Source organism: Agrilus planipennis, unplaced genomic scaffold (assembly GCF_000699045.2).
Source record: "Agrilus planipennis isolate EAB-ADULT unplaced genomic scaffold, Apla_2.0 scaffold201, whole genome shotgun sequence".
NCBI lineage: Eukaryota > Metazoa > Arthropoda > Insecta > Coleoptera > Buprestidae > Agrilus > Agrilus planipennis.
The window spans coordinates 23,314-45,009 of NW_020439103.1; the positions used below are offsets into that span (position 1 = coordinate 23,314).

Sequence of the window (21,696 nt, forward strand, 5' to 3'; positions counted from 1 at the left end):
TTGATTTATAATGTTGCTATCTGAGAAAAAGTTATTCTATAAAACAATTTAATTTTTTTTATACGATGATTTTTTTCTTAAGTATCCCATTTTGCCCCGGTCTTCCCTATATGTTATATATTTTAAAGACAACTTAACTGTTATTGACCGTAAAATAGTAAAGCATAAAAGGGCATAGGTAGTATAATCGGGAGCTTTTTAATAATCATCATTAACCGTAAGGTGGCGTAATTCACCGTTGAAAATGCCCGCTCGTTTATCTACCACATGATCGCCTAATTGGAGACGTAACACGAAAGAAGCAAAATTTTCCCTGTCAAGCGTTTCCCTATTCCGCAGCTTTATTAGATCAACGTTTTGTTGCTCAATCCCATTAGTGAACACGCGTATCGCAATAAATCCTGCCGCCTCCGGCACTGTTTCCAGTAAAAACTCGACAGAGGACGATCGATTCCGCTTCCCTTCTACCACCACCTCGTACCGAATGATTCTATCTACTACAGCTCACCAACAAAGGTCGTAAAAACCCCCCAGGTACACAATAATCCATACAAACACATATACGAGTATCAATCATAAAATATTTGAAGAAATCATCAATAAACAGTTTACAACACCCACTACGTTTTCTGTTAACCGTAAATGTAGTCTCATACTTCAAATATATCGAAAGCTTATTGGTGGACCAATAATTAAAGGACACATTGCTACGGTGCCAAAATGCAAAAATACATTGCATCCACAAAATTTCAGCTTCGCGAAGGCATGATCGTAACTTTCAAATCGATATGTTTTTTTATTACCTAGTAAGAACATACTAAACGATATCTATATTAAATACTAAATATACGTTATCTGGAAAAACTACATTTCTCCACAAAAAATTTCAAGTTGGAGCATAAGATGCTGCCATTGGTATGGTGCNCAATACATAGTGACGATGACAAATAAGTGCACCATGTATTGAAGCATTGATAAAGTCTCAAATCGGAGGCGAAACGCCGGTGTTGGTTTTACTACAATAAATCTTCTTGCTCCGGTTTGCCTTTGATTTTTCATTATTATTTTCATAAATTATAGGGAAAGAAATGGAATAAAATAATTTTATATTGTGTTTTCGATATTGACGAAGTTGCCATTTAATCGTAATTTGTAATTAAAAATCGTTCGACGTGTTGAACCTCTTTTCATAGATAAGATAGTGAGTATGGGTTAGGAGTAGGTCCTCCTGATCATTGTTCATTTCCAATTCGAAAGACGAATGCAACAGGTTGTTGCGTCTTTAAATTTCAAGTGCCGTCCTGGATTGTCACTTCTAGTGCGTGTTCTACCGTTAATATTGTCGGCAAGAGAAATACGTTTGTCGAAACGAGAAATTGTAATGTCAAGTAGCGAAAGTGGTTGGAACGGAGGGACGAGAGCGAGACGAAAAACAAATGGTTCGGAAGAGGACCCATCGTTCACTTCCATAACCCGCATACATTAAAGCATAAAAGGTTCGTCGACGACCTCGTCAACGTGACGATGGGTAATTTTTCAAACCGTTTAACGTGATCGTGATGGCGCGATGCCTTCGTCGGGAAGATGGGACGCGCGTGACGACGACGATTACGATGAATGGAAGTGCCACGACGGCTATGACGGTCTGACGACGAAGACGATGTACAGAACATCCGTGTTATAATAATAATAATCGTAATGCAAGTGGAATCGCACAAAATGCATCCAGCGACAACTAAAAGGGAATAATGACGCCCGATTACTTTTAGGTTGATGGCGCACACACGGGAGTTTTGGCCGCTTCAGCAGAATTAGAAAAGTAGATATACACGCCAGTCGTTTGATTGTTTTCTTATAGAAACTGCTTACGTGTCTAATTTTGCAGAAGACACATTAAAGGCTGAAGAAAAAGCGTAGATTTTATGTTACAAAATATTCAATTACTATAATTCACAATAATGATTTCGGCATCGTAGGAGTTTCTTCAATGGGCATAATGATTTAGATGTTCTTGATCTGGTCTATGTTTTGACTAATTTAATCTCTATACGAGGCATCATCATCCCTCCCCCCATGGTATTCATTGTGTCTTGGGGGGACTCAATGTCACTGATACCTTCAGTAATAATCGCATGGGCATATCGAGAGACGAAGAAAAGTCAGGACTCCCACCCATGTTCACGGCGCGGTAAGCGTCCTGACACATTGATGTTTATCAGACGGAGTCAGGGAATTGAGACTAAGTTAATCTATTAGAGATGTCATCGTGAAGCCCACAGAATAGAGCAAATATACGTGGATCTGGTGTGAAGCATACATATGACCCACTAAGGGAAGCTGCACGTTTTCAGACGAAGGCAGAGTAACTCGAGCTAGCCAGAAGCTTGAAGGGTGTTTGACGTTAAAGAGATGCGGCAAAACTGACCTATATTAGTACCTAACGGACGAAAGGGTGCTCACGAGTCCTAACTTTGGTTTTCCTCCAGCTGGTGTCGGATTTGAGAGGGCAGTCGGGTGAGAGCTCGCATGATAGGTAAGAGGGCTGAGCATCAGCGCCCGGGTCTCATGTGGTTCCCCATATATTGAATGTACTAAGAGTTGTATGGGCTCGAACTTGAGGCCCACTCGCCTCATTAACCTTCAGGCAGCTTCGGTGGCTTCCTGGAGCCAATTCGTCTGATGGAGGTGTAATCGCAAGAAGTCCTGTTCAATTCTGATACGCTTGTGCCCTTTTGGCTTGTGGATAAGTCTTACCGAGTCAGATGCCGAAAGTTAAATCTTCACTAGTTAATGTGTGCGTGTCTGTCGTCAGCTTTAACCTGTGCTTGCTTTCTCTTTGGAAGCTGTTGTACATATACAGTGCAATGATCACGTTTTATCAGCGCCAACAAACGTTAATGCATGCACAGGTACTTACTTTTATAGTTACTTAGTCGGGTGCATAATTAATGTCCGATTAACAATTATTGATTAAAATAATAATTTATCAAACACTCCGCATTAATCGTGAGTCTTAATCTACAATAGCTCGCTCATCAACAACACGAATGCAAAGACAAAATGAAATAATATAATGTATCTTCAGATTCCAAGATCCAACACTGCGCCGAACAATTGCAACCACCAAGATGCTTAACTGTGATTGTAAGTTTGAGAGTCGCATTTACAGATGTGAAGCACCACGTAACAAAAGATGGTTATTCTTCTGCAAACGAAATAGTGAAATACAACACAAAGCGAGAAAAAAAACGAAGACTGTAGGGACACTCGACATAAAATTTTTCGACTTTACAAAGGACAAATATCGTTTTTTAAATGTATTTTTTATTCATTTGCATGAATGCCTATATTTCATAGTACCCCTAAATTTACAAGTGGTCGGTGTTCTGTTGACATTAATCTACGGCGTGCTGATGAGGCCCAAAGAAATTGAAATCGCGATCCGACAAATCGCTGACCAAGAACATTTGTTTCTAGTTTTTATAAACAAAGCAAGAATTTATCAAATAGTAGGTAAGTACGTATGACAAATCAATTATTCTAAGCATTTAAGGAATCTAGTACAGATAATTCTTTGTGTAACGTATTTCATATCACAAATTTGTAACAAGAAGAACAAGAACTTTACCAGATTTTATACTTATACAATGTAGAATAAAAATTGTCTTGTAATTTTTTGCTTGTGTTAAAGATTCAATTATGTTCGTGATATTAATTTCCTAATTTACAATTTTACGTAAACAGGTTGATAAATAATAATCATTTTACTGTCACGAAGTACACGCAGCTTTTAAGTGAAATCTATTGGATTAACAGTAACTATACTGCTTTTAATAGTGTATGTGATCGTCACAATCACGACTGATGCTATTACCTAACAGCAAATTGCATGATATTTACAGTGCATAGTATAATTTCATTAAAATACTAAATGCTAAAACTAAAAATGATTCCTAATTATATTATTGTAATCTTTTCGATCTCAAGTGGAATTGTTAAGTAACTAATAATCTTTCGGAGGATTTTAATTGCCATGCATGAATACATACCCGGTTCATATTAAAAAAAAATAGTTTATAACTTCTGTTCCTTTGGCGCGAACGCCCTGTATCATTAACAGTAGGTGTTGAAAGAACTGAACTGAATAAAGTACAATAATCAGCTGTCAGGGCCGGGGGCGCAATCAAACGACTCCTTATGTGCATTCATGCTGACCTGCACTAATAATAAAAGATAACAAGGCAAGGATATAAAGACGTGCGAATGTGGAACAGTAGCGGCACGGCACGACCGACGAGGTGAAATTATCAAGATAATGGCGGAAGGCCCGCGGGCGACCTACTGGTTTTGAATACCTTATTAAAAATCCACAACAACGAAAAAGAAAAAGAATGATAATAAAGGAACGCGTATAGTAGTTGTTAATCCCGTCGGCCAAAAAACGTCGACATTCACATTCCGTTCCGAGAGTAGAAAATGAGAGAGTACACTCCTGTATAGAGAAGGAGACGAAGGAAGAATGGGAAATGCTGGAAACACAGGAAATCCATTACGTTGAAAAAGTGGCTCAAAGTGTTGAGAGTCTCTCAAAGTACCCACCTAATGATAGACAGTTTACTAAAATATGATACCTGCAGGAAACACTGCACCGCGAATTGAAAGCGAACAGGATAGAGCCAAAGCGCAAATTACGTAGGGTAGTTATAAAACAAAAGCCGATCTACATAATTTATCACACAATTACAGATAAAAAGTAATGCCAATACAGGAATACTTCACCTAGGCAAATATTCTCACTTACCTATGTTTAAGCCATAATTTTTATTATTAATCTGTTGACAGTCCTGCCTTATCCGAACATCAATTAACAAAAGAATTTTATGAATGCACAAATCCAAATACGAAATGAAACTCATGAAATCACAACGGAAAAGTCGAAGTGCCAAGAAAATTGTATTTATTTGAAAGAGTCTTTAAGTTGGTAATATTAATAATAATCTAGAAAAGTTGAGCATTTTTCGTAAAACTCGATGATCGAAGTTCTACACTAATCAATCAAAAGTTACTTTTGCTTCCTCTTTCGTTTATGTTTCCTAATAGCATCATGAAAAGTAAAATTTTTTTAAGCATATTTTGGAATAGCCTCTCCGGTTATTATTTAGAATGTCTCATATATAACAGATCAATTAGATTAATACGATCTAATTCATAGGATTTCAGTTTCTTACTGTGGCATTTGTCCAACTTGCCACATTGGAATTGTGCCATAACGCAGGGGCACCAACCCCATACATATTTTGAAATGCATAGATTAAATCAAATAAAGCTCATATTTCTAAACACTTATTGTACTGCAGGCGAAACCGCGACTGTGACCGATAGTTTCTTTATAATAAGTATATGATGATACTACCTAACACTAACTACATTTTAAAGCGTTTTGACAAGATACACCTATATGTTGTATTTAATACAGTAATTACTTATTTTGTTGTAATAACGAAAAGATTACTTTCATTATCGTGAGAAAAATAAGCGAAAGTTTCCGTGTTACAAACTAACTGAAAACGTCATGGTGAACTTTTGAGCCCTCGGCGATTGTTAGGAGATTGCTTTTAAGGTAACGTAAAAAAACTAATTTGTAAGTGAAAGGGGCTTATATCGACTTGCTAAAGTAAGTAGGTATAAATTCCTTTTATTCGTGCTCACAACTTCCTGACTACTTTATAAACTTAGATTTAACCAGAGTTTTAATATACAAGTAAACTGCCAATTACCTGTTTACAGTTCAATGAAGTTTTAAAGATTGCAGACTAAATTGAATTATAAAGGTTCGTTCGGAATAGGCGAACAGAGACCGCGAACAACATTAAGAGTATTTTAGTTGAGGCCACATTTTAGGTATTAGCTTCGGCAGTCGTCAGCTATGGTGATCGAATTCCATCGGTCCCTTTGTGTATAATAAATCGATTTATTGATTAAGGGTTTCACTGATCAAAGCCTGTCACCACTCGCAAAATCTGGTGGTCAAAACGTCTATAAAATATTGTACCCGAAGGATAGAGCCTGCGTTTAGGTGTAGCTCCAGCAAACGTCGGTTATAACAATCGAATTTCGTTGGTTCCTTTGTCGTCATTACAACCGGATCTTATTGTAATTTGCCTACTAATTCACCTTAACCGAAGACCCAAAATACTTACAACGTTTCGAGTGTATATGACGTGAAAAGCGTCAAGATGTTTTTGATTCCTAAGAACAGATGAATTAGTTTAAATTATAGTACGAATGTATGCAGTTTTCCAATTATATATGTGTTCAAAACCGACACAGATGGTTAAACTTGCACGTTTTGTCGCAAGAATAGCCGACAAATTGTCATGCTCGACACAACCCCCTTAACGTTCGTCGTAAAAATTGAACTTCACCGAAAAATAACAACGTTTCGTCAAAAATACGTGATGTGCCCGAACCTGTACAAGAACCTCATCATCATCGTGTATCACGCGCTAACGCGAAAAAGGCATTTATTGTAGCTGCCTTCAACTCTTTGCATTCACGTATTTCCAAAATTTGTACAGCAATCCGCAAACTAAATGAGTCAAGTGATAAACATTCACCACCTACTACGCATACTGAGCTTTGATTATAAGTATTTAGAAGGCAGAAAGCGTAAGAGGGGAGAGCTTCACTCAACTTAACGTGATCTATGCCATGACTTTTGCGTTTATGGCTAATGCTCTTATCAAGAACTTAACTTAAGATAATATTTTGGTATTTTATATTGCCATCCATGATCATCGTAGGCTCTTTATACCAAAANGCCATGACTTTTGCGTTTATGGCTAATGCTCTTATCAAGAACTTAACTTAAGATAATATTTTGGTATTTTATATTGCCATCCATGATCATCATAGGCTCTTTATCCCAAAATTTGATTTTAGACACACACGTCCTCGTATCAATAAAAAGGAAGCTTTCTGCCAAATCCAGTTGTTGTGAGAAAAAGAGCTAGGATGAAGTTAGAAGTTACATCATCCAACCCCAATATAAACCATGACTTTTGAATCCGTGTCTAGGTTAATCTAAATGCGATTAGATTATTTACCTACTGTAAGTGGTACATGGAGTTCACCCAGATATCCCGACGAAAACTGATAATTACACTAAGAAAATCCCTCTCCACAATCCTTTTGATGCTTACTGTAGAGAAGGTAGAAAAAGGAAGAGAAAATTCCCGTTGAGACTTACCTGCACCTCAGAAAATGTGCGGAGCACTCCTTCTGGCATCTTTGTCTCTGGTGGCACTCAGCAAACGAGTCACGCGCGATGCAAACGGTAGCATATCGTTAGCTCTCCGCACACAACACTTTGATGTTCACGACAACGACGACGGCAGCACACGGGTGCACCTTCACCACCGCCCGACCGCGGCACGTACCGGTGCCGGTGTCACAAGTGCACCACGTCTTTTCCCGGAGAACACTCACGAAACGCTACTAACGCGTACGGAAACAATCACTAGGTATAATAATAGCTTGTGTCTTTTAATTTAGCATCGTCATTAAAAATGACGCTGATTTCCGAAACGCTAGTACCACTTCCTCTTTGGAGGGTATTTTTTGACTCGATCATCAGACGCTGACTGGCCGAGTATAAAAGATGACGAACGCTCTTTCTCGACACGATGATGTTTCGTGTTTGTTATGGTGGCAACGTGTTCGGGTTCCACACACGTACGTTCCTATAAAAAAAAAGGCAGACGACGTGCAGTTTTATGGCCTTTTTATTAGCAACGACTGGTCCTCGTGAACAGGAACAACTGTAAAGAAAAATATTCAAATGTTGTCAACTTTCGTCACATAATGCACACAAAGACATTAACGAGAGATTAAAAGAAAAATTGTAAAACAAAGAATTTGGTCATTTGGTACGCATCTACATGGTGATGTTTCATATTAAAATTTTTAATGACGGCAACGTTAATTTAAATAACATCTAAATGATGAAATGTGTAACGGTAAACAGGCACTTAAAATAAATTACGAAGGGTGAAGAACTCCATAAGCTATAGATACCTACTGTATTACAGTTATTGCTTGGATAGGTAGAACCTAATTTTTGTAGAAATAAATTGTTGTTAGGAATTTTAAACACGAAGCGTGTACTTGTTATGCAACTAATTAGTCGAAATTTATGTAGGTAATTAATAATAATTAAGTAGTAGTTTGAAGGTCGCGGGTGCATGTACCTTATATCACATTAAATGCCTCAGAATTTCCGTTCTGATACGACTGATACATGTAAAATGCTTGCCATAAAAATACTTGTATTTTTGTGAACCCTTTACCTCAAAAAATCCGAGTTCTTGCACATAACTTACAGTAGACTATTTTGAGTAAAATAAACAAAAGGCATCAGAGGTCTGTTAAGTTAAAAACAAGCAATGTAAAAATTATAAAGGAAATGGAAATGTTAATGTTTCAATAAATAATTTCGTATTGTATAAAGTGGTGTTTAATAGACAGATATCTAAACAACGAAACGATGGGCTAGTTTCGCGATGACTCTAAACTCAACTACTACAGGCAGACAACACGCATACTTATGCACTATGTCTAATCAGTATTCCAGAATATTTTAAAGGTACTGTCTGGAGGTACTGTAAAGTGCGTCTCGTGATAGCACCACATGGTAAGGGCTGTAAAAAGTATCCACAAATGACCCCAGTGAACGAGTCGTCAATGACTGGGAACATTTGCCGCGTTACCTTACCGCCTTTCGTTATCGCAAGCGTCAACTAACGAAACACGCATACCTATTGGTGACCCTCGCAAATGCTGTTACGTAGACAGGTCAATTGTACGTAATGATTAGTAATAATTTTTACTCGTTAGCGTTTGATTGATAATGTATAACGATTATATGACCAGCCTATTTCGACATTCTTTTTAAGAATGTCAGGGACCCTTACTTCAATCAAGATGGAATCTTGGTTATACCTTTTAGTTCTCACCCACACCAAGAGCAAAAAATTGCTATGAACCACATAACTAGACCACGACATCCGGCTGGACTTCTCCTTGCCTTAATAAACTCAGAACTGGAATATCGTCGTTTTCATTTTGATGTTATGAAGGATCCATTAAAGCATGATATTTCTAAGATATTCCTCTACTTTCGAGTAGCTTTACTAAAAACAAGATTCGAGGAACTTTATGATTCTTTTTAAAAATATTCAATAAACAGCAAAAGTTGCTTATTAGGTACATTTTATTAACTTCTGCTTCATCTGAATACCGTTGAAATGGATTCAATTACTAAGGCGCAATTCATTTCGCGAAAATGAATGAACGAATAACTTTCTCTGTCTATGTTCTTTGACAAATTACCTTCAATAATTTAGATGAAAAAGTTCGTGGAACGTCAGGTACGATTTAAATATTATATCAGATACTTTCACTACATTCTATCATACCAACGCAATGAGCGCGTGTAATGGGAGCGACGATGAAACAATTTGTCGCGATAATGATCGGAAATATCTGAGCATTTAAACCATTTCAAATATAGAATACCAACCAAATTGTTGTACTTTCTTCATCACTATCACAACAGACCACTTTCCTTAGAATCAAGTATTTGAAGTATGAAATCAAAACATGATTGTCATCAAATGAGAGCGACGTCGTTGGTACATGTAAGGGTGAGAATCATGAAGTCAACAAAGATGGGGTGCTGCATTTGTAATGGATGCGACCGCGGCCCCACAATACATAAAACTAAATGAAAAGCGTTTTCGCGATATCTACTGTGATGTGGTACATGTGCTCTAAGAACACTCCTGATAATGGCATCATCATTGTTTGCGCGGTGCAACGTTTGACACTTCGCGCGGTGCAACGGTTCGACGGTGCGCGGTGCAACGATGATTTCGTAGTCGTACGAATGACGTCCGCTCTCTAGTCATCAGTATCAAAATTAAAGGATACACACCCTATACATGAAATACAGCATTCGTTTATGTAAAAAAATCGATAATGTGAACAACTGGTTCACACTACCGAGTATCCATTGAAAGTAGCAGCAATTTCATGTAATGTCACATTATAATGAACTGTTGTAATATTTACTTTCATACTATTTTCATTCTTAATTATCATGCAAGTATTTCCATCTTTGTCCTATCTCAAAAACAGTCTCACAAGAAAACCTGTTAGTTAATTAGTTGCTAATTTTTGTTGTACATTATACTAAGGGGCTACAAAGTAATAATTCACTCTCCAAATTTTGCTGAAATTGAGGTCTGTAAATTATAATAATGAACACGTGAAAACACATAATCTTTTGTCATGTTTAACCTTAAATATGTCAGTGCTGCATTGTTAAACAGTTACTTTAACTCTCGGAATGCGACCGTGACTCACACTAAAATATGCATCACGTAATAAATTGTAAATGTACAGGATGATACACAACGTAAGATCAATGAACGAACACATGTAATTACCCAAAATTGGAGTATTTACCGAAAGAATACATATATCAGATAGAGCTATGAATATCATTATTTGTAGAGCATGTTACCTGTATAAAGCAAAACAGATAAGCATCTAACACAAAGCGCAAATTGTGTTCTGGTAGTGGTAAAATAAACTTGGATATAAGAGTTTATCAGGGTTATGCAGATATTTATTTTAAAAAATAGTATTAAGGGAATACCGGGTTATTTGAAGACTGCTGTAGTGTTTTTCTCTGTATTCTAAGAGGACCCTCTCAGTTTTTACGCTATATGAAAGTATAGTCTCAATAACCTTTGGATAGATTGTAAATGAGTGCTCATTATTCATAAAATCTTTAGACGAATTGTAAATGAGTCTATTATTTTAGTTAAAACATCAAAGAACTCGACTAATGCTATTAATGATGAAATTTTATTAATTACAAATTTATTTAGTCTATTTTCCTTACTCATTAAACTGTAGAAAAAGGAACACTTTAATTGTGTTTGGGCGAAATTTACTCCTACAACTGATCGTGTTTATTGCAGTATTGAAATAGTTACCTACCTAATTAAGTATCATATTTAAAAATGAGACTCAGACTATTGTAAAATTACAATTTTGTGTTAATTAATATTAATTGCTCTATATGTAAATAATCGATTTTCAGTGTTCTTCAATTAACAATGTGTGACAACCTGTATTTGTGTGCTAATACGTATAATGGACATTTTCAAAGCTGGCGTACTGGAAACGACGATACATCCAGTACCAAGGTTAATAAAATATGTGCAGATAAACAATAACGAATGTAAAATCATACGTGCGTTAATCTGCTTCAACATTAATAATTAGTATTTCTAAGATTTTTATAAATCAATATCCTGTAATAAGAGTGTATAAGAGATGAGTGTTCAATGGCTCGCAGGAAAAGAATAAATCGAGATTACAGAATAACTTCTGACTACTGACTGCTTACTGCTTACAGTCCATGAGTCCACACGGTTAATGATTTTCAAACTTTTGATGCTCAATTTGCGATAGCTCTCACGATGCACAACCCACTTTATACACATGGACGAGTTATACTGAAGACGAAGCGTATCTTTCTCTCTCTCTCTATCTAAAGAGGTAAATGAGGCAAAGCATTGAACAAGAAATAAACTCGATTAACGTGACATGTTAAGATGAGCACAATTAATAAATCGCTGATGCCACTGTATTTGTCGTTAAAAATGGCAGTTGAATTGAGGATGTAAATATTAACTGCATTTATACGGGTTTCTCTATTATGGAAATCACGACTCATTTCGCGCTCTGTCACAGACGATTACATAAATGAAAAACTACTTCAAGTGGAAATTTATAATTTGGCGTACTTTCCAGGAATTAGTTCTCACAAGGACATTAATAGAGAACATTATTGCACGGAGAGGAAATGTAGGGGTAGGAAGAGAGAACAGAAATTGAAAGCATTTAAGACAGGTACATAAGATGGATTTCAAAACTAGATAGAAATACACAAAAATACCAGTTACAAGAAAGAAAAACGGAAAAATTGGTCACAAAATATCGGTAAGTGGTTAAGGTCACTATGCGATTTCGTGATAATTAATATAACTGTTCCCAGGGGTCAGCTGTGATATTGTTTACATTATTACAAGTAATTAAAATGTTTTTATCGGTAAATCAAGTTATTCAATTTATTTAATCAACCCCTAAATCTCAAAATTTTGCATCCTCTGCACTAATGACATTTTACTTTTATTTCAAGTAACATTAATAGACACCGCGTCATTTGCCTTTCCCGCATATTACGTGCGCTCAGCGACATTCCTTCGGTTTGTTACAGATGTAACATTAAACGTCCCAGAAGCTTAGAAGCTAAATTTAATAATATAACAACTTGCTTTGCAGAGGCTCGCATTTATTTTGAGAAAAGCTGATGGTATATCTGTGCTTGAGGAGATCATGAGAGACTTCTAACGGCGCACATAGCAGGGGAAGAGAAAAGAAGCTGAAGTTCTTTCAAATAAATTGATTTTTCATCATCATGAGATCGTCAGTCTGATTGGACATGCACTTCTACTCCTTCCTATCCTGAGCTAATCTTTGCATTTCCCTAAAACTAGAACATCCCACGTCCTTAATGATTTGCGAACAGTTATCTAATCTAGGCTTACCTCTTTCTCTTAACTCCTACCAACTTATCTCGTCTATTTCTTATTGACTTCCATAAAGTCCTCTGTTCTCCTATTCTTTCTAATACCTCTTGATTTCTAACCTTCTCTATCCACGGTATCCTCATCATGCGCTGGTAAGACCACATTTCGAACACTTCTAACCTTTTCTTTTCCGCCGCGCCCGCCCACTGTCCATATTTCCTACCCGTACAGCGCCGCATTCCAAACACACACCTTCAACAATCTTTTTCGAATTTTTAAATTAATCGTTCACGAGCATAGAAGTGACTTCTTTTTATTGAAGACGACACGACCCTGCGCTATCCTCTGCTTTATATCCCTACTACTCCTTCCGTTCTGACTTATCTGACTTCCTAGATACCTAAAATCAGCCACTTCTTGTAAACTTCTTATCCTATCTTTATATTCACTCTTTCCTTATTTTGACTTTTATAAAAACCTAAATACCGATTGGTTTTAAATTAACCACAGCATATTTTCTTCTTTAAAATATCTAAGGCCTGATCCGGAATGGAACCTTTGTCTATTTATCCGTACATTTATAGTAATGTTCTTTGTTCATAAACAACATTCTAATACGTAATTCAACGCCCATAACATTCAATTACAATCCTTTCTCTGTTCCTCTAATACACGGGATCTTCTTCTGTGGTAGAGTTGGAATCATTCCAGGAATTTTCCGAATGTTGATTGTTAAAGGTAAAACATCTCAAAATTACCTACTGTTTCGCGCCCCGGTTTACTACCGACTCTTGCGGTTTCGACTCGACTAGAAACAATTATTACACTTTGTGCCTGTCAGCCGAAGGCAAAAATGCAATCTAAACGGGTTGCGTCAAAGGTCCGGGTGACAGTGCGGTAAAAGAGTGCATGCCAACTAAACCTTGCACAATGGTAGCCATTATCGTAAACATTATTTTATTACCAGAAGGCCTGCGACTTCTCACTTAAATACAATGCCACTTCGGTAATAAACGGTAAAATATGATAAGATGGTCAAAATGCGTATATTCCTGTTAGATGTACGTATTACAGAACGGTAAATATGATTAAAACTACATTTGGTGGTAATCCACTAATAAATAACAACATTACAAGTTAATAAACTGTTTATTTTTTTATATGCAAATCTTTTAGCGTTTGATTTTGATTTTGCTAAGTCAAGAAGTTGTTTTCAATTCAAAACTTAACAACATGGTTATGGGTTTTGTTTTCTACCAGGAAATATGGAAGAGGCAAGAAATTATCAATTGAATATTTGCTTAAATGATCAATATCAACCACAGAAACAGAACAGCTAGATCACATTACTGCTATTAACATTGAGGTTAATTCAAAGAACTGCAGACAGCCCAGTAGACACGGTCTGTGGAGATTTAAACCCATAATTACTTGTAGGTGCTTCGTGTTGGTTTTTAACCCTTTGTAAAGGAAAATTCTGTACATTTTTTACATCAGCAGTTTTCAGGTTCTGCTAGTCCTTATATACTGTGACAGTCTTGTGAATATTTTTGATCATTATTCTTAAGAGAAATTATAAACTTACAAAAGTGAATCCTACAAATCATTGGACTTTCATTACTTTCTAATAATTTTGACAACGTAAAATGCCGCGTTATTAATAGCTAGATGTCTAAAATGACTAATATGAACATGCAAATTCTGAAATTCTTGTAAAATGAAATCGAAATGGTATACTAATTTATTCTGTTAAGCATAGAGAAAAGAAGAAACGGTAGATACGTTTTCAGTTTTGCAATCCCTTGTACCCAGATGTGCAGATATATATATCCTGTCGAATTTAAGTAATAATTTGTGATTTTATTTGTTAAATTTGCAGAAATGTTCTTCCCTTACCTTTCATGTTGAATAAACAAAACTAAGAGATCATTTGATTGCATTTATAGAACGCAACCAATTTTTTGAATCAGACAAGAAGTCATTGTGGTTTTTAGAAAATCAATATTACAAATTTTTAAGAAACCGCAATTTCAAAAATTAATGAACCGACAATGATTCGTTTGGGATTTATAGGGAACATCACCACCATAAAATGGACAGTTAAAAGTTTTACAAAGATTGCATAATCCTTAATTTATTTGTTAAAGCAGAATTATTTTATATTTGTTCTCTTAAATTTTTTAATCGTCTCTAGACTAGTGGCAATATACTGTAATTGATAACTGTTACTTTTCGAAACATTTTGCATTGTGTAAAAGTATTATTCAGTAGTACATTTATTACTCTTAAAAATATGGTAGATATTAGAGTGAATTCTTTTCATTATTTATTATTTGACAATTGTCGACACATTCATTAGTAAGAAGAAAGGGTAAAGTTAATGGAAATTACTTACACTACTCAGTAATGGAAAATGTAAATTATTTACCATGCATTAATATTTTCGCAACTAATAAAGTAAAAAGCAGAATATTGTAATGTTTAGTCAACTCCTTTAAACTGAAGTAGTCAAAAACTCCTACTTACTTTCAAGTGCTACAGAGACATTTGGTTATCGTCGATTGGTGTGGCTCTAATTTAGTTTATAAAATGTAAAAAAGTCTAAAAAACGTTTAGATTTGCACGACCAATTTATCTTTATAGTTTCGTTTTTGCAAAGCCCGTGCGTTTATTTACATTATACGTAAACGTAATATTCATTACAAGTAAATCACGATTCCATACTTTTAACGTCATTGAACACGATGCAATTTTAATGGAGAGCGAATCAAGGCTACGCGCCAGTTAATTGGGATACTGGAAACAAAGCCTATAGTTAGCAAGTTTATGGTTTACGGTCCAATGAGCAGACAAACTAAATAATGAAATAATTTCTGTACACCATACAGCGACAAAAATTTAAATCAGCGCGGCGTGCATGTAGGCATACCTATCTATATAGATTTGCATATTATGTAGGCACGTATCAGTGTATGTATGTACCTAATAAAATTGGTGAAGTTATACGTCAAATATGAAAAACCAATCTCAAAAGCCGCTAATTGCAGGCAAATTACCAATTCCACTCGTTTTCTTTTTTGTGTGTCAAACGTTTAACGCAATATTTTTAATAAAAAAGACAAATAACAGCTGCATTTTATGTTAAATGGATAGAGCACATCATAGAGCCTCTATGTACCAAATTTCAAGATCGTGATATGACCTCATCGCGAATAAAATAACTTAAAAGGAAGGGTTCGTCGCTTGACGCAACGTTGAAGTCTCCTATATAATTTTCAATTTTAAGCCGTTTTGCGGCGTTTCTGGGAGCATTCCCAGGTGCTATTGGTAGTGCATTAAAAACCCTTCATAATATATATATTCTATAGAAAATAGGTAGCTAATGAGCTTCAGCGGCAGGAGTTGAGGGGCTAAAACCTTGCAGTTCCATGATAACATTAAATAAATCTAGCGTATTTTTATATTATCTACTTAATATTATGGTAATTTATTATTACTTTTTACTCATAAATCTATTTATTAATAATAATTTAATATCCTTTTTTATTAACAGCTGATTATACAGTGATTTATTACATCGTAATACATTAAAACTGCAGGAAGACGAAATAGAAGTTTCAAGAGAAGTTTGAAAAAGCCGTCGACCAAATGTTAATTTAATTTTAATTATGCAAGAGAGAAATCATTCTACAAGCCCTCAATATGGTGTTCTTTAATTATCATTAAGCCTAGAAATCTACCATTGCTACGTTTCAGTTTAGCCACTTTTCAATAAATTGACTCACATTTATGAAAAATTGCTGTGACCAACTGTATACGTAATGATAATTATATTCAAACGAACGTAATACTTACTTACTATCTAGAGTCGTGCACTTGTGTTTCTACAATTACAAAAAAAATGCAAGAAATATTGGATTAGCTAACCAGCCATTGAATACATTTACGGATTAAATTAAGTAAAATGTCAAACTAATTTTACTCGCAATAACAACAACTCAATAATTGACATAAAAGCAAGCTACAAATACTTTTTTTTTGTTACTTATAGAGTAAAAATTTATCTGAATCGCAATTAGAATAAAAAGAAATAAAAAAAAGAAGAAAGGAGAACAATGGTAACGTGCCTATCACGTTGAGGTTAGCTACGCCGGGATTCGTTTCAGCAAGTAGATATCCATATATTTAAATGGACCTTGTTGGAGCATACGTAATCCTAAAAATGTAGCATCGTACTACAGATGGCGTTTACCGCGCCATTTGTAGTATTTTCTAAAACGCGCTGTTAAGACAGCAGGTAAAAGTTGGTCTGTGTCTGCGACACGCTGATGAGATCCAAGAAGATCGAAATCGCGATCCGCGTCTGGCAGTTTCGACAGAATACAGACCACTTCGAAGTATTTTATTCAAATGTGTTCCTTATTAAATTTGTTTTTGAAAAGTTCGTTCTTTTTCCAAAAATACTGTAAGACAAAGGCTAACTACCATCGGAAGTATTTAGACTGTGTGCAAATCTAAGTACAGATTGCACTGAACTCTTGGCATTTACGATCAAAATTCGGAACCAGTTCCTTGCGGCTGGGCGCGCGCCAGCATAGCCTTTATATCAGCGTGTGTGTACGAATGTTCGTGTATTTGTATTCGCCGTTCGCGCATATCCAGATTTCAATCGAATTAAATATACACATGGCAACGGACAATAAATCGCTTTGCAAAGACTCAGCTGGCCTTGCATATCCACCTCTCGACTTTGGAAGAAAGGGCAGAGGAAAACCCGTCTTCATTAATGCAGTTGTCGTCGGTATTGCCAAAACATAATAAATTTTCATTAAAGTATTGGGCGCACTTTTTAGCAATGAATGCGCGTCGTAATTAAAATAAGTATGTGGAGCTATAATCTACGTGCAAGAAGTTATCGATAAGGTTAATTAACAAAAATAAAATCATTTTACTGAAAACCTAAGTAGTTAGGTACATACATATATTACCAATGAACATAGTGGATAAAATGATACGTATGTATTTTTTGATAAGTTGAGAAATGCTGTACCGATAGGGCGAACCGGAATAGGGATTTTTATTTTTTAAGGTTATCTTGTATCACAAATAGATTCTAGTTTTCGTAGCCATCGTTTAAATCATTGTCAGTCTTCGAACTTTTTAGCGTTCATTTAGAGCTTTTTACTCTCAACGTTCAGTTCTTCTTCATAAGGTGGTAGGTCTGAAGACTTCGAACAAAAAGCCCGAAAATTGACAATGTTCTACGTATTAAATCTGTCCATCTCCGTGGTTCTCATTTTTGCGGTTCAAATCAAAATTTTGTGAGCGTTTCGGGTGCACCAGTATATAGGAACAACGGTAAGTTATTCGATTATTATGGTCTAGTCTTCATTATGGTTCAAATTAGAGACGGACCGGGTATCCATTATGGATCGGGTATCTGGCGGTGGATCAAATACTTTTTTAGGATCCGACGTTTATAAAACTTTTATACCATTATAATAAAACTGCCACCCCTGGTATTACTAATTATAATAATTACATTATTAGTGTTGCACTCAAATTGCGACTTGTGATGTTTAAGTACATCTTTATTAATTTTAAAGTTTTACAGTCTCCGATATTTGCTGCTTGTGTAGATAAGGAGTCTTCAGTTTAAATGTCGGGCATTAAACTGATTTATTGCCTCATTGGCGAGAATTATCTGAAAGGAGCCACTTAAACCACTCAAACTAAAAACAGTGTTAACGAGATGTTTGAGCGGTGCATTTATCTTTTACGATGAACAATGAATATCAACAGTAAATTATCGACGACATTTTGAAACTTGATTTTATGCACTATACTCGGAAATTAAAGAATTAACGAGTTATTTTCTTTAGTTGCTACCGTTCTTCAGTCAACCTATTGGCATAAAGTATAAGCATCCTCATAAATATCTAAACTACATATACATTTATTATATAAAGATAACATTTTAATGGATATGAAAAATCCCAACCATAATGGATTATAAGCATGAAAATATTTGTGTCTGCAAGAAGCACTAAAATTACACCATTTAATTCTTTAAATATGTGAAATACAATCAAAATCCCTTACAATGGCAAAACGAAAAACCCATAGTACAATATCGCTTCTAACGACATATTGTTTACAGTAACGGATACTTTTGTTTACTTTTAGAGTACAGAGAATAGTGGATTCGAATCCGGGATTCCGATTTTTGGGATTTCAAATTAATCTTACTGTCTACTTATGACTCACGGAGAAATCCATTGATAACCAAAAGAGAAATGAAATGTACTGTCCATGCAGTGCGAGTGCGACCTATCATATGTACTCGTACCATAGTTGCCCGATCTAAAGCTAAATCGATTTCAATCAGCAATTATCGATCGAGAATATTTAGCATTTCTTTCAGCGACGTCATATTTACATACAAACACTTTAAGATCTGTAACTTTAAAGCGGTTTCACATTCATCGTCCTCAGGTCGTCAGTCCTAAGACTGGTTGGATACTAATCTTCGCATTTCTCTAAAACTAGAACAACCCATATCCTTTACTATTTGCGAACAGTAATCTAGTCTAGGTCTACCTCTACTCCTCTTAAGTCCTGTTTCTGCCTCTAATATGTCTCTGACATTAGACCTTCATGACTGAAAGAGTCGTAGACTCCTTTGTTCTTCTATTCTTTCTAATACCTCTTCATTCCTAACCTTTTCTATCTACGGTATCCTCATCATTCGCCTATCTTTTTTTTCCGTCCCATCCGTTCATGTTTCGCACCCGTACAGCGTCGCGCTCCAAATATACACCTTTAACAATCTTTTTCGAATTTCTAAATTAATCGTTCGCGAACATAGAAGTGACTTCTTTTTGTTGAAGGCGACTCGACCCTGCGCTATCCTCTGTTCTATATCTACTATTCCTTTCATCCTGACTTATGTGACTCCTTAGATACCGAAAATCAGCCACTTTTTCCAATTTTTCGTCTCCTATCGTTATATTCGTTCTTTTCCTACTTTTTCTTCACTTCTTCATTCTAAGAATATACTAACTCTGTTGGCGAGTTAGCTGTCCAGTACAGATAATCACTGACGAAATCTGATCACATGGAGAAACGTCACCGTGACTTTGGTTTCTTTGTATATTTACTACCTGACTAGTTCATGCGATAATAAGTTTGCATTTTAACAGTAAGAAATTGTTGGCATCCTAGGAAATAGTAGGTACTTTTATCGTTACGTAGAATGTGATTTACGGACTGCACACATAATGCGTTTTTTGTGCCAGAGACAGGCCGTGTGTTGTGTAACGTGACAACTTTGCTAGGAATTCCACACAAAATCAGCATTCTGACACTGTTTTCGTGCCAACCGACACCTGTGCATATTTACGTAAGCTTTCCTGATTTTGTGGTCAGTGGTCAATTAAGTTCCTGTCAATCCTAATCAGGAAAACAACGCATTACGTAAACTAATTAATAGTAAAATGTATACCTCTGATAAATAATCGTCTACCCATGCAACACTTCACATCACTGCATCCAAAAGAAGCACCGCGTAAGAAAACAACTAACTGTAAACACACTCAGATCAAGAACATCATCGATGTATAGTTACCGAGAGGCCGTCAGTGAAAAATTCGCGATATTTTTGACCATACGACCCGTATTAAGAAAGAAACGATCCAAATGTCTGCTTAACAACGATACATCGGCCTTTCAAGGCTATACGAGGCGCAACAAGTGGCTAATAACAGCGACACAGAGCACGTGCTGCCCTGCATTAACTAACACCTGACAATTACAGTAATAATCGCGCCAGAGACCGAAGCAACCAGCGAATGAACGAACGGACGGACGAACGAACAAACCAAAGACCGAACAGAGACTGTGTACGAGAGTGTATATGAGTGCTGTAGGTTAGTATCCGCAAAAAGAAATGACTAGACGTTAAACTCGGCTGCACACTGATGCAGACGAAGGCATGGATCGCAGTCAAGGAACCAAGTACCAAGTAGTCGCGGAGGCAGCCAACAGTATGGCCTTGCCGTTACACCTGGTGCAGTCACGAAAGTTCACGATTATTGTGGCCATGCACCGGACCAATCCTAGATGAGATGTCTAAATCGCCACTTCGTTCGTGTTGTCTGTTCCTACCATAACTTTACGATCGCAATAAATGAGGTGAACTATCAGACCTTAAGTGAGAATGAACCAAGCTGTTCGTTGTCTATATCTTCAAATCCAAAATTGAAATTGGCAAATGTTGCTAGCCTACGACAAGTAGGAAGTAATGATACTTAATAATACTTCAGTCATGATTACTTCTTCCATGCATACGGACCCAGGATCTATTACTGTACTTTTTTTACTAAGTTTTCTCTTCATTTTTATACTTTTTTGTTTTGCAGATTATGTTAGGTTACGATTATCACAGATTATTTGTTTTATTTTACAGCTTATGCCGGTTAATGTCCTTATTTTCAGCGTCATTCGACGTTCGGCTACATTCGTGACTGCACCGGGTGTAACGGCTAGACCCTTGTGCAGCTACAGTCAGGCATCAAGAGAAGAGAACATCGCTTTCTGGTCTCCACAGCGAGTCCCCCAATGAACCGGTTACCGATTCATGCAGCAAAAGCAACGGTGCTGGACACCGCAAAACTGGAACGACTGACTGGATGGCTGGTTGGTCACTCACTCACTCACAATCAAGCAAATGCTAATTTTGTTCCCGTGTCGCGTTCGCTGGTTTCGTTTCTGTTTCGATTGAGATGTTAAATTCGATCGACTAGAAATGCTCGAACAGGTCCCCGCTCCAACTGATAGCGAGAGAGCATTCTTAAGATACTGGAAGTTACGATCGTCAGGAATGACATGCGACAAAATCAACGAACGAAATTGCCTTCAGAACTTTTGCAATGAAGTAATTCTTATTACGTAACTGGCAGTTGATATTTCACTTCTAACTGTAGTGTTTCATAGTGGTTGACAAGGATCTTGCTACTCTAACTACCTGCCA

General features: G+C 36.3%; 1 long non-coding RNA gene across 1 annotated transcript; it reads right to left on the reverse strand.

Moving 5' to 3' along the window:
* Positions 1-7,787: 7,787 nt before the first annotated feature.
* Positions 7,788-21,373, reverse strand: LOC108740619. Its single transcript, XR_001938374.1, has 2 exons — positions 20,170-21,373; positions 7,788-7,820 (listed from the first exon to the last, which is right to left on the reverse strand). It is a non-coding gene; the product is annotated as an uncharacterized LOC108740619 (long non-coding RNA).
* Between the last annotated feature and the right edge of the window lie 323 nt (positions 21,374-21,696).